Source organism: Meles meles, chromosome 3 (assembly GCF_922984935.1).
Source record: "Meles meles chromosome 3, mMelMel3.1 paternal haplotype, whole genome shotgun sequence".
Taxonomy (NCBI): Eukaryota; Metazoa; Chordata; class Mammalia; order Carnivora; family Mustelidae; genus Meles; species Meles meles.
In genome coordinates this window covers 182475884-182487836 of record NC_060068.1, presented here as the reverse complement: position 1 = coordinate 182487836, position 11953 = coordinate 182475884, and positions in this window count along the sequence as shown.

Genomic DNA, 11953 nt, shown 5'->3' with positions numbered 1-11953 from the left:
AGTTCGTGACTGTCCCGGGGCTGGGAGGGGGTCGCAGGCTCTCACAGGCTCGGGGCAGAGAGGCCCAGCTCCCGCCACGCTCTCCATGGAGAGGCACGTGGGATGAGACCACCAGGCGGCACGTGGGATGAGACCACACTGTCCCTGCAGGCCCACCTGCTGCCAGCCGGTCCTCCTGGTGGGGTCACCACCGCCTTCCGCGGGGACAAAGCAGCATCCACTTCCCAGGAGCTTCGGGAAGCTCTGGCACCAGGGTTGGGGAGCGCCGCCAGGGGGACACGGCCACGCCCTGGGTCTGGGCTCCGGAGCCACCTGCCCTGAGCCGTCAGAGAGCCGGAGGTCGGCATCTCCCGCCGTCCCGGTACCCCGCGGCTCTCCACAGAGGTCAGCAGGCCGACCCCGGAGGGCAGGCGGCTATGCGGACCTTTCATAAACCCGTAACGAGAGCCGGCACGCTGCCATCCTTGTCAGGCATTCTTAAAGGGAAACTGTTATTTGCTGACCCTAACTTAAAATGTCAATGCTATTTCAAGTACGGTGGGAAAAAGACACAATTCTTCACCAAAACTTAAAGAATTCAAGTAACTTCTATTTGGAATCTCCGGTTTGTTCACTGAAATCCCAAAGAGCACCATACGTCAGACTCTAACGTTTTTCGACTCCTCTTTCTAGCAGGATTGCACTTCGCAAATGCGTAAGCAGGAAAACGCCAGCACACGAGCGTCTTCCCCGAGAGAAAACCAAGGAAACGGTGCAGACGCCCCGATGTACACTGATGCAGAGCTCGGCCCGCGACCGCCTGCGTGGGTTTGTGCGGGGGGGGGGGGTGGGTGTGCCCGCGGACTTCCGTCACGGAGCAGGAAGGAAGCGCGTCATGCAGAGCCCTCCTTTTGCTGCATAAAAGATTATCTTAAATACTAGGTTTCTGATCGACAGAGCAACACTCTCTCCAGATGCTCTCGTCGACAGATCCGAATTGGAACTTTAGGACAAAAAAAAGCTGTCCAAGCATCTACTGAAAACAAGGAACAAGAGATTCTAGTCCAAATATACAGTTTTTAGGAGCACAGTATTTCTAGACAGTTTTCTTCTTTCAAGGCTTCCCCGAGATTTGCTCAGTTGAGGCCTGAGCTGAAGATTAGAAAAGAAAAAGGAAGGGAAAGGAAAGGAAAGGGAAGAAAAGAAAAGAAATGAAACGAGACAAGTTCCTCTGACCAGCACTGGTCCCTCACCGCAGATGAACTGCTAATTTCCCCGTGGGGGGCGGGTGTTCTGCCGCAGGAACCCCCAGGACACCATCACACACTGTGGCTGCTTCCCCATGGGAGAGGCTGGGCGGGGGTGCAAAGTGAAATTATTTACTTTCCGAGTCAGGTTAATTAAAACTCTCGAGTCTGTGCCCATTCGAGCTAAATAATGTAATTAAAAAGACATTTCGTTTTTCACCTGTTCATTATAGCATTTACAGTAACAAATGTTTTCCCTGAAATTACAAACTGGTTTCCATTTTTAATCTTCCGGTTCGTGATTTTCCGCTCCCAACTCTCCTATCAGTTCCCTTTGGGTTGGAGGTTGGAGTGAATCCCACGCCGGGGTTTTGGGAGGGAGCCGTTCCCTGTGGGGTGTGGACGCGGGCTCACAACTAATGGGCAGCGGGGCGGGTCAGTTAGCCACTGAGTGCCCCCGGCCTGCACCTGATGGGGCGTCCGGCAGGGACCCCAAGCCTTGCTCTCCTTCTGCCCCTGTCTCCTCAGGACAAACAGGAGGCACGACAAGGACATAGATCATGGTCCGTCATCCTCTTGTTAAGGACAAGCGTGGCTGGGGTCGGTGAGCCGCGGCACCAGGGAGCGCTGGGGCCGTCCGCCATCTGACCCAGCTCGCCGCGTGTGGGTGGCCAGACTCCCCGCCGCGACCACCGTTCTGTTGAGCGTCTGAGTCGACAGCCGTCCCCGGTGGGCGCGTGGGTCTTTCTTATATATTAAGTCTAAAAAACAAGTTCATATAAAGTTCACAGAAAAAGGTAAATTTGTCATTTTGAACGGCAACCTTACGTGAAAAGACAATGGGAGAGCGAATGGCTCGGAGCCCGCTTCAGCGTCTTTGAGCGACGGCAATAAATTGCCAGGACGTTTTTATGGAGTTTCTTAACCTCTGGCCTTTGGAGAGGGGAGATCAATAAGATATTAAGAAAATCATGAATTAATGCTTCATAGAGTGTAGACATCAGTAAGGGCTCTGCGGTTTCGGGGACTGTCCACAGCAGGAGGCGGGCGGCCCCGGCCAGGGTCTCCTCCTGTGGCAGCGGAGGCTTCCTGGGGGCCCCGCGAGCATCCAGACCTTGGAATGTTCTGCGGGACGTTGTGAAGACATCTCTGGGGGGAGGAACACAAGAAGGCTGTAGACTCGGGAGGTCACTTTCCCTAGCGGGGCGGGTGGTGTTTCCTAAGGGTGTTCTAGCGGGCCCACAAGCACGCTGTGCTGCGGTGCAGAGATGTGTCCATGCACGATGGAAATACATGTGCTCCAGCCTCCGCTAACCACGTGTACAGAAACGTAGGAGGCGCAGGGCACCCTTCTCCGTCCGGCCCTCTGTCTCTGGCGCCGAGGGCATGCCAGCCCGCAGTGGGCTCCGGGTTTGCAGGTGCAGGCTGCCGCGCAGATCTGGAGACGGGGTCCATGCCCTGGACTCTGACCTCGGCGTTAAGGGAACACACGTCACTGAGTGCTCGTGGCTGACCATGCCCTTTGCCCCTGAGCTCCATTGATCGAACTGCGAGAGGCCACATTCCTGCCGGTCCCTCCTGAGCAGCTGAGTTCCAATTGCTTGGCACGCCAGTGTCGGGGGTGTGGACCCCTGCCTCTTCGCACAGGCCTGGGTCCGCGTGGCCCCTGAAAGAGCGTTGGACCCCCGCCCTCCTCCCGGGATGCTCCCTACAACAGGCTTCTGTGGGGAACTCATGCGTCTGGCGCTCCCTCCCACCCCAGGAGTGTAGGCTGCGGAAGCAGGGCTCCCTGTTGGCCATGCGTGCCCACTCCCAGAGCAGCGGTGGGTGTCCTGGGCACAGAACGAAGGGATAAGGGGACACCTCAAGCATCCACGGGGTTGTCTGGCAGGGTCTGTCTTCTCGCACAGGCTCCTTGTTCTCCTGACGGCTCCCTGAGCAGGAAGGAACTGTGATGCTTCAGGTTTCATTCGAGGACACCGAGGCAGGAGGGCTTCGTGGCACGGCCCAGGTCTGGAGGCTCCCACGGGGGGTACTGGTATTTGACTTGGGAGTTTGAGCTCCTAAACCTGTCTTGATGTCCAGCCTGCCCGCACAGAGGGGCTGAGTGTGGGTGTTGGCCTTCCGGGGTGGGCAGGTGTCCGTGATGCATTCCTGCCCGGTGCTCTCATGGTCAAACTGGGGGCAGCCTCCACGACTTCGTGGGGTCGAGCACCCTGCGGCTCGGGGTGTCTGTGGGCTGCATAGACGGTAGAAGTCCCCCGCCCAGCCGCACCCACTCCCCCGCATCCTCCCCTAAGGGGCAGCCCAGCCCCAGCACTGTTTCCTGCACAGAGGAACTCGGCCTCCCTAGTCGGAACCGGGACGGATGGACCCCCAGCTGCCTACGCCCAGCTGTGCCCGTCTCCGTGCGCTCTTGGCTGATGTTGTGACTGGAGCTTCCGGGGGAGAAAACTCCTGGCAGCTAAGGTGGGTTTACCCCCATGATGGGGGAGGACAGGGTTGGAGGGGGGTGGGGGCAGGAGGCAGCCCGTCTCTCTGTGTGGTCAGCAGGAGAAAGAACCCCTGATTCCTCGGGCGGTCAGGACCCGATGCGGATGCCAGGGAGAAACGACAGTGTTCACACATGCACTCGGGACACTAGGGACACTTGCTGTGGCCTCTCCTCCTCTGAGCCCCAGCTGGGACGCGTGCGCAGCAGAGTGCAGGCAAACCAGCACTGTCCTCAGCAAGGGGGCCTGGGGGCTGGGGGCCGCAGGTCGGCAGGGAGGGAGGCTGTCCCCGCCCTGTTTCAGCCTCGTGAGTTTTGTACCATGTGCACGTCGCCTCCTCAGAACTTGTTTTTTGCTTCATTTAAAATAATCACAAAAAAGGCCACTAGGCTTCTAAGAATGTGACCCAGGAACTCGTATTTAACATTTTCTCCAGCCAGTTCTGCTGCCCAGCTAGCAGCGGGAGGGAAGGGTGTGCGGTCAATGGAGAAGGAGGGTTCAGGAAGGTCGCACCTGACCAGAGCACGTCCCACTCCAAGAAGGGAGCCACTGCGTCCCCGACAAGCCCCGTCTGCAGGAGAAGGGGCGGAACCGTGGCACCTGCAAGGTCGTATGGTGTGGGCCCCGGGAATGGAGGCCGGTGGGTCTGGGATCCAGGATGGGAAAGCCCTGCCAGACAGGGACCTGCCCTTGGGGAAGGCGTGCAGACTCTATGCGTGCGACTGACACAGGGAGCGCTTGGAGAAGTACTTGTAAGACTGCGTGGGGTTTGGGAACTTGGGGCCTAACTGGGTGTGTCCATCAGCCCAGGGGGAGGGCGGCTTCTTCCCTGGCAAAGGGGGCGGTGATTCTTCTTTAGGAGGATCTGCGACGGGGACATTTTTTTTTCCAACAGGAGCAAGCAGCATGAACCGTCTGCAACCACGAGTGGTCCATGCCGGCCAGTCGTCCCCGCCCACGGCGGCCTCCAGGCCCCCAGCCAGGGCTGAGGTTTGCTGAGCTCAGGGCTTGGGGAAGGAGGCTTGGTGCCCCGCTGGCCACTGGACAAGGGTCTGCAGTACCAGCCCCAATTATCTTTCCCACAAACACCACTAAGTAAGTTGGACACAAGCTAGAGGCCTCGCCTGGCTCCGTCCACAGCGGGAGCGACGCAGCTCACCCCCGTTTGCCGGGAACATCTTCAGACCGCAGGGCCGCGGCACCATGTGCACGGCGGCTCCACACATGCAGGCGTCCACGAGGTCCCGTTTCGGCGCAGTCGCGTTGTCGGGACGGTGTTCCAGCCGACGGGACAGGCCGTATGGGCGGCTGCGCCCTGTCCTGGAGGCGGCGTGGACTCATTCAGTGCAGGAGGCAAAGCTCAAAGTGGAGACGGTGAGCTCCCAGGTGGGGCCGTTTATTCCTGATCAGGAGCATCGGGCTTTTCCTGCCATTTGTCCTCTGCTCTCTTCGGAAGGCCAGAGCGGGAGGCAGCATCCTGGGCCGGCCCCTGGGTGGAGAGGAGCGCGGGATCCGATGACGGCGACTGACCCACGGTGACCCTATTGGACTGCAGCTGTCACGAGGTCGGAGCGGGCGAGGCTGTCTCTAGGAGTGACTGCGCTTGCCTGAGGGAAGGTGGTGACCCGGCCAGGCGTGGGGAGCACCTTGGGGACAGACGCAGGCCATGCCAAGCCTCTGCTGCCCAGCCTCACTGTAAATGGTGGCCCTGCGCTCTGTCCGTGTCGTGTCCAGCAGGGAAGGCCGTGTGTGACGGGACCCCCACCCCTGCCAGCTGGGCCCCTGGCCTCGCACTGACGTCCCGTGCTGTGTCAGCTCTGCCCGGGCAGCCGCTGTCCCCGGCCCCACCGCCGCCAGCCGAGCTGTGTCTCCTGCTGCAGAAGGTGCCCCTTGGCCCTGGCAGGCATCCGGGTGATGCCGCACAGAAGGGAAAACTGCCTGCGTCCTCCGGTGCTGGCCGCAATGCCCGTGAGCGCTGCGCGTCCGTGGGGCACCGACAGCCCGGCTCTGTGGCTGCAGCTGTGAGCGTGGGGCAGGGAGGCACACGGAAGGGACCCCCATGTGCTCACGTCACCCACGTGTATCTGCAAACAGAAGGGGCGCTTCCCGATGGGACTCACCTGCAAACCTTGGGAGGAGGGTGTATGGTGTTAGAAATTCATAGAAAATGCTCTTCTTTATTTCAAGAGCCACAGGAACATGAGCTTTCTCTGTAGCACCCGGGGAAGAACAAGCTGGAGGCCCGAAAGCTGCTCTTCCCTTGAAAACCTATGTGGGAGGCAGCACCTGCCGACGTCTGGGTCAGGACAGGTGCAGAAGGATGCGTCTACACAGCCGGCTCGCTGATGGTGGGGCCCCACAGGGCCGGGCTCGGCTGGGGGTCGGGGTTAGCCGTGAGGACTGTGGGGCCCCAGGAGCCACGTGGGCTCAGTGGCTATAGGTGCCGTCCCCCCCTTGCAGTCCCCTTGGCCCTTGGTAGGAGGAGCTCTGGCCAAGCCTGCTGTAGGTGCCCCTGCGGACTGGAGCATAGCCCTGAGGGACGCGGGAGGAAATGCTCACTCCTGGGAGGCTGGAGAGCACAGGGCCCAGCTGGCCGGGTGTCGGGGTGTCACTGCCCTCCTCCTGGGGACGACGTGTGGAGGGCAGGTCCTCCGTCCAGCACGGTGGGGACTCCAGTCTTGCGGGCACGGGTCGCACCAAACCAAGTGGGAAGGGTACCTGCTCTGTGCCTTCTCTCAGGAGGCCGGATCCCAGGGGCGGTTGTGTGATGAGGAGGGCAGCGGGACACATGCGAGGGCAAGCGAGGGCCCAAAGCTGCCGTGGGGCAGAGAGGAGCAGAGAGGGGCAAGAAGGGACTCTGCCTGCGTCCAAGGGGCAAGGTCAACGGACCATGTGTGAGCCACTGAGCACCTCCGAGCCCCAGAATCCTGCTGCTGAAGGTCCTGGAGATCCTCCCCATCTGGGGGGCTTGTAGGGTGGCCTGGCCACTGCCCATAACGGCCTGAGCTCTGGTGCTGGGAGAACACCTAGGACAGTCATCGAACCCCAAGAACCCAATTGTAGGGTTATTAGGTGAACTGTCAGAACCAGCGCGAGCTCAGAAGTTGTCCACATGCGGAAGTCGACAGCAGGTCTTTGAACCAGCGATGGTCATGGAAAGTGCAAATTGTCCATAGAAGTCACAGAAGCCACAAAGTACTGGCAGTTAGTTTTACCAGGGACACACAATACCTCTATAAGGAAGCCTCTAAAATCCCAGCATAGGACATAGGACCTGATCTGAGCAAACCGGAGAGGGTTCCATGCTCTTGGCTCGGGTGGCTTTAACGATGTCCCTTCCCTCAAACTTAATCTATAGCATTAGTGAAATCCCAGTCAACAGTCTAGTTTATACGTAAAAGATTTAAAATTCAAAGAAAGAACAAATTTCATGAAGATGCACATTAACCTTAAAAACAAACAGAACAAAACAAAAAAAAAATACAGCGCTGCCCTCCCAGATGCGAAGAAACACAGCCACAGTAGCAAACAGAGTCGGTATTGCCATAAAACCAGGCGCAAGGAACAGTGGAAGCGAGCGGAGACCTTGCAGCTACGAGGACTGAAGACAGGAAGAAGGTCCTCGGGTCGCTGGAGAATGAACCTGTTGCTCAGCAGATGCTGTTGGGGAGAGACTCGAGATACGGAACTAGTCCTTTTCCTCACACCGCAGACAGGGGTGGACTCGGGCAAAAGACCTGCGTCGTGACACGCACGGCTGTTCCGTTACTAGGAAACGTGGGAGCCATGTGGGGGTTTGGGGGTGAAGCTGGGCTCCTGGACCAACTCTCCGTAGGCCAAGGGCATCAGAGGCAGAAGGTGACGGGAGGCCACCATGTGCCAGGTGGACGCGGTCAGGCAGAGGCCGGTGGGGGGACACAGGAGCTGGGGGCCGGAAGGAGACAAACACAGCTGGGCTCTCTCTTCGTACTTGCTGAGGATCCTACGTTAGCAGCTCAGAAATGGGTCAACTGAAGTGATGAATTGAGTGGGAAATCGCTCTGGGAAGAGCCCATTACAAGGTCATCAATTTACTAAAGTCGGTGGGCGGCGTCGGACCCTGCCAGCTTCAAATTCCCATTCACGTGGCTCAGAATGATCTTTCCTATAATTCGCTGGAATCATAATTGACGAGATTCAATTATTCTTGAGCACGTGAACTATAATGGGCTAAAAGGACAGGTTCTTTTTTATTCGTGGGAATATATATTTTTAATTGTCTTTCAGAAAGTCATTAGGAAGGGAAAATTGAGTAACAATGAGGTTTTCTTTTAAAAATGGAATTAAACATACGCTTTTGTACTGGGTTTCAGGTTTCTTCTGCGGTGAAGGACCGGGGCCGTGTGGATGCCGCCCGCGCTCGGGCTCCCCTGCCCCAAAGATCTGCTCAAGGAGCAGCACACCCCAACGTAGGGCAGAATTTCACGGCCTCTTGACCTTTCCCGAGGTGTAGGGAAGGGGTTCCAAATCACGCGTCACGAGATGGAGGAGTTCCGCTCCAAGCAGAGCACAAGAAGGGAATTCGATGACACTCACAGGTCAGCCGGAGCCACGCCAGGCCCCTGGTGTTCAAGAGGGAGTTGAGGTGAGGACCAAGGCTTGCGTCACACGCCCGTGGCCCACGACGGAGTCCAGGGGACAGCGCGGGTCCTGGTGTCTGCAGCCAGCAGGATGGGCTCCAAGCGGGCCCCCCGCGTCCCGACCGAATGACCCTGAGAGAAGCGCGGCGTCCATGGCGTGGAAGTTTGGTGAGATCCTCGAGGGTCGCGCTCCCACCAGTGGAGACATCAGTCTTACCATTGCTGTTCAGGTGCAAACAGACGTGAAGACAAGCCATTCCGGATCCATCCGCAGCGACGGGATAAACAGATGCGAAATCAAACTCCACGAGACTGGGATGGGCGTCCTGAAGGGGCAGAGGCAGGCACTGTGCAACCCATGGGACAGGCATGCCCCTGCCGAGCACATACGCCAGAGCACGTCCGTCTGCATTCGAGGCCAGGGGACGCTCTCCCCCTGCAGACGTGTGGGGACATCGCTGCTTGTAAGCCAGCTTCTGCAGGCGTCCGTAGGGGACCTCGTAGGTTCCGTTCGCAGGCCCGTCTCCTTCACTGCCCTTCAGCGGCGATGGGCGGTAGATCAATCTCCAGAAGCTAGCCATGGCTCAGCAGACGACCGTGCATGGCTTCCGTGAGCTCTCCGCTCGTGAGCAGATGACAGAGCAGGGACAGGGCGCTGGACCAGCCCCACGGTCACGCCTCTCTCTCCGTCCGGTGTCCGCGGCGTATCTCTTGTCAGCGGGACTTCCCACGGGGCCAACACAGCACAGTCAACAGGAGGCGGGGTTTGCTGCCAGGTAAGGGGCAGCTTCTAACCGTGGCCATTGCTGTGTGTCATTCTCGCTCAGCTTGGCGCCCAGTCCTGTCTCTCTCTCTTCCCAGGCGTGACACCATGTTTCGGCCTCCAATCTTGTGTCCCGATGGCTCCGTGTTCTTCCCGTGACCCCGAGCAGGGCGGTCCTTGGCTCTCCATCCGCACTGCTGGGGGCGGCCCGCAAACTGCAGACATGCGATCGTCGGCCACCAGGTATCGTTGGAGATTAGCTGCCGCGTGTTGACATTTGATACCTGTAAATCGTAGGGCTAAAGTTCTACTGTATCACACATATCCAGAGGTGCTGGTTGCCCTTCTTGTTAGCGACCCATGGAAGTGTGCTTCAAGTTTCAAAAGCGCCTTCTGTGCTCTGCACCCCACGTGCTCACACATTATCCCACGTCCCAACCATGCGCGCGGCTGTTGGTGTGAACAGGCCGTCCACACTGCCTGCGCGGACGCTCGGGTGGAGACCGCTAGTCCAGGCCTTGACACCCACAGTGGGGCCACAGCAGATGAGGGGGAGTCCGTTGGCTCTAGAGCCTGCCCCGGGGCCCTGGCTCTGCTAGGCTGTTGTTCTCAGTCGCTCGCTGCCCGCTCCGGGGAGAGGATTGTGCTTCCTGGCCCGAACTGCTTTGGCCCATGAAATGTAGTGGGAAGCATACCTGCCCCTTGCGGGCAGCGGCTTTCACTGCGAATGCGCGGTGTTCTCCTCGTCCATCTCGAAGATGGCGGGGGCTGCACCTTCAGCCTGGACCCTGGAAGGAAGGAGGGACATGGAGCAGAGCTGCAGTCGAGACAGAAAGAAACCGTGCGACGCTGTCCCTGCTGCCTGAGCTGCTGGGTCGCCTGGCACTGAGGCATCAGGGAGCTGAGGGCCACCCCGTCCTGTGAACAAAGGCAGTGAGAGAAGCCTCATCCTTAGCCATTGGCTCCCCTCTTAGAAGTCCTTCTTGCACATCTTTCCATGCTCACCTTGGTGCGTGGCCCTGCAGGGGAAGGTTTTTATGCTACCGTTTGAAAATCATCACTGATAACCATTTGGGCCCTTCTACATGCTTTACAGACCAGTTTGGTTACGGCGAGTTCAGTGAGAGTGTGACTACGACCGACACGCTCACGAGTAACAGCTGGCACTCCCCTGGAGCTGAGATCCGAGCCCGAGCACGGGGGCTCTGGAGTTCGGACTCAAACCTCCGCACCCTTCACCCAGCGGCGCTGGTGTCGTCCTGTACGAGATGCGTGTAGTTATCGCCAACAGTGGGAGTGAGGTTGAACACGGCCTCATTAACTCCACCCCAAGGGAGCCCTGGGAAGAGGTGTATAAGCATGTTCTGCCCCAGAAGGGGAGAGGAAGAATCTGGGGACACAGGAAGGGGTTACCTTGAACCTGGCTGCTGCTTCTGGACCCCCTAACACGTTGCTTCTCCTGCCGCGGGAGGAGAGGCGCAGCCAAGTCCTGCAGCTGTAAATCGCGATGCTTCGCTTCCACGTCGCTCTTCTGCCCCCTCTTTGGGAGGACATCTGGAAGGAACCTCAGCCAGGAGAACATCTGCTGGTGCCCTCACCAACACCTGCCCGAGTGCGGTGCTTAGAGCACAACGACACCAGGGAGTGGACGGTGCAGACACCCAAAGCCACACGGAGTGTGCGGTACAGTTTGTTTCCGTTTGTTTTCTTTATTCTAAGAAAAGAAATACACAATTTTCCTGATGATGAAATGGCTTATTGTGTATTTTATTATTATAGTAAAAAAGATGGCCAATAGAATTATGATAATTTAAATGGTTGATGGAATTCTTAACTCTGTACATTTTTATTCAGAGCAATAAGCCATTTTTGAAATCAGTACCACTGAACTTTTCATGTGTGCGATCTTTGTGCTCATTAAATGTACTTTTATCAGCATAAAAATATACTCGACATGTAATTCCAACTTGTAGATAATTTATTATTTCTGTTTGTATTTTAACCTGTAGCAATGAAATAGATTGTATAAAGCATTATTGCATTTTTGTCTTTAAAATTTACTGTAAATGATAAATAGAAAAACTCCAATGTCATTAGGTATACAAATGTTCTTCTTGGCAAAAGTTGATTTTATTTCTAGTGTAGGAAAATCGAATTTCGGTGACAGGCTGGAAGTGTGGCTGTAGGAAGACCAGAGGAGCCGAGAACACTTGTTCCAGAAGGGGCAATTCTATTTGATTATCATTTCCCACCCACAGTCCCAGAACCTGGAAAAGTCGAGCAGAAACCACATGTCTGCCTGACTGCTGACATGAAGTCCCATTGCTGGCTGTGAGTCACTTTGCTCTAGGGAGGTGGCTGTCCCAGGACTGTGGGTACTTGTGGTCGGGTCCTTCCACCAGAGCAATTTAATTAAAAGTCAGTGAACATGAAGGTAAACAAAGTAGCCAAGAAAACTCAGATGCAACATACCCACAGTGACCTCCACCTGAGCTGAGAGCCAGCCTTCTCTGGAGAAAGGCTCAATCATGGTATTTGTGGGAAACCTTCTCTCTACATGTCCAGGCATCAGCCCCTCATCTGGTTGTTTGTCTGGAGCAATCTTGGCTTTGGAAGAACTGACTATTGGAAATAGAGTTAATGGGGTAGGTCAGAAGAGAGTTGTGCTTGTTTAGCTGGGCTCCACCCAGTGAAAACTGAAGCCATGACTCAGTGTTCCAAGGTCAGGAGAACGTGAATAGTTTTTGGAGAAGCATTTTGCAAGAAACCGAAGCACGAGGGCGTCGATGGTCTGGTCCTTTAAGCATCTACAGTGCTGTGTAGACTGTGGTCAACAATAGCAATGACCTGGTT